The sequence below is a fragment of the Mustelus asterias genome, chromosome 6, assembly GCF_964213995.1.
Source record: "Mustelus asterias chromosome 6, sMusAst1.hap1.1, whole genome shotgun sequence".
NCBI lineage: Eukaryota > Metazoa > Chordata > Chondrichthyes > Carcharhiniformes > Triakidae > Mustelus > Mustelus asterias.
The window spans coordinates 67,648,067-67,650,338 of record NC_135806.1 but is presented as its reverse complement, the minus strand read 5'-3'; the positions used below and the strand labels follow the sequence as shown (position 1 = coordinate 67,650,338).

The window sequence follows — 2,272 nt, the reverse complement described above, 5'->3', positions numbered from 1 at the left end:
TCATTGACAGTCCTGGAAACAGTGGCTTGATGCATTCGCTGCTCCCAATGTGGTCTACTCTACATCGGAGAGACCAAACATAGACTGGATGGGCACTGCCAGGGTGCCAGGCTGGCAGCACCAGGATGCCAGGCTGGCTCTGCCAGCGTCTCAGGTTGGGGATATTGTTTCTCTCCAATGAACACTTAAGGCTGCTTCCTAGAGCAAGTCGGCCTCTGTTTTTTTACTGTACACAGTGCACTGGGAGATCGGAGTGCCTGTAGTCTGCAGCTGGCTTCCTGGTGTGAATAGGTTCCAACCACTCCTCGTACTGGTGAGAATTACATGTTTTCTCTAAGTGCTATACATTTGCACCTCGGAGTGTGCCCCCGCTCCCATTTTCATGCCCATTTGGCACTTACTTTTTCCCACCGGCCATCTTAAGAGGCTGGAGAATCCCGCCCAAGCCTTTTTTAAACTTATGTTGTTGTGGAGCCAGGAGGAGCAGAATGTGAGTCACCCCACTCCAAATCCAGTCCACATTTCCTCCAGCATTTAGCAGCGGTGCGTCTCGGTTGTTGAATCAGCCAATTGCTTCTCGGCCTTTTGGCTAAGATCAAGTGTAGTATCGACATGCTGCGCTTGGTTGAAGTCATTAGGTTACACTTTAGCTTCATTTGAAGCAATTTTTAAAAAGCGGCATCTTGGCCTTTTGGCTAAGATGCAAATGAGATCAAGCCTTGAAGGAGGAGCTATGCCTACTCCAATCAGCTTGGATCATGTAGATCAAGCCCAAGACAGGAGGTGAGAGCCCTGTCTTGTCAGCTTGGATCAGGAATGTCTCAACTTGTTGAGACTCTGAATTGGAATTTTAAAAAAACTTTCCAAAGCTGTGACTGATCAGTTGCATTGCACCGGGGTGGACATTTGCAACTCATGGTTTTGTACCAATAAGGCCTGAGGTAAATTTCTCGTAAGAATCAGTCTGACATCTCCCGCAGTGCATTCCTCTGCAATACTCATTCTGATTTCTCAACTCCTCAACATTGAGGTGGTACACAGATAAACAAAATGCAGTTAAAAACCTTTCTTTGGATTAGAGGCCATTGGAAAAAGGTTTATGTAGCTGTATGAATGGAATTTGCTGTCATTTATATCAAATTTCCATGTGAAGGTTTTGTGGTCTTTTATTTCCTAAACAGAGGACCAGTGTCTGTGAAACACAATGCCTCTCTCTATGATCTGGTGCAATTAATTAACGCAGCCCATACGACTGTAGCCGTAGAGGTTAACAGGTCAAAGATCTGATGATTTATGCTTTTATTATTAGTAATTTAACAACTGCAGCTAGCTCTTCCTATTTGGTGATGCCCTGTCAGCTTCCTGCCCAGACAACAGTGAAAAGAAAACTTCCTACGTTCAGGTCAAATTTGTTTTGTTAAAGATCGCAGGATGTGAGCAGTTTAGGTAACACACCATGGCTGCCAGCCAAAAGTGACTCAAGGGGACAAATGCATCGACAAGCCTTGTAAATCATTTTTTAACCTCGGTTCTCAGGCTTGACTTTATTTGTTGTCTCAGGCAGACAGCTTTAGTTCCTCCGGGTCTTCAGGCTGATCTGTCATTGTCTGCCCTGATAACCTAAGGCAGGCTGTAATGAAGTCAGCTCGCCTGGCCTTGTAAATACGCCTGGCCGCTGAGATCATGTTAGACCTGTTCAGTTATTAGATTTTCATCTCTCGGGCCTTTGGCAAGGCCCCTGGGAGGTCTTCAAAAGTGCCAGAATAATTGGTGAACTGAATGCGAGAAAGGTTCATCTCCTCATTAACATAAGCTTTCCCATAACATGTGCCTGGGTTATCTTGTAGACCATTTATTTTTAATGGCCCTTGCAGCTGTGATTAAAAACACAGCAGGTTAAAACAGTCCATGCTGTTTGTAAATCATTTCCTAATAGGAAAAGGCAGCATATGCACATTGCAAACTGTTATTGTTCTACTTCACTTTGAGGCCCTTTCCATAAATAGATTTTTCTTTGTTTTATCAATAAATTTACCCTATTCCAATAATTGTTTTTGGGTTAAAAACACCAAGAGAATACTGGATTAAATTTAGACAGATTCTAATGCGTTATACCATATGAAGGGTGAAATAAGATCTTAAACTGCACATTTTGGTTGTAATAACTTACAACTGTAACCTATAATTTTAACTTTATTTAATGATTAATGAATTAGTAACAAATCTTTCTATATAAGAACTAAAATCTAAGGTTTTCTCCTCAAAGTAAAAT

General features: G+C 42.3%; 1 non-coding gene across 1 annotated transcript; it reads left to right on the top strand.

Annotated features, from left to right (window-relative positions):
* The first annotated feature begins 569 nt into the window (after positions 1 to 569).
* On the top strand, positions 570 to 769 carry LOC144495419 (U2 spliceosomal RNA). The gene has a single exon (XR_013498264.1). It is a non-coding gene; the product is annotated as a U2 spliceosomal RNA (small nuclear RNA).
* The last annotated feature ends 1,503 nt before the right edge of the window (positions 770 to 2,272 follow it).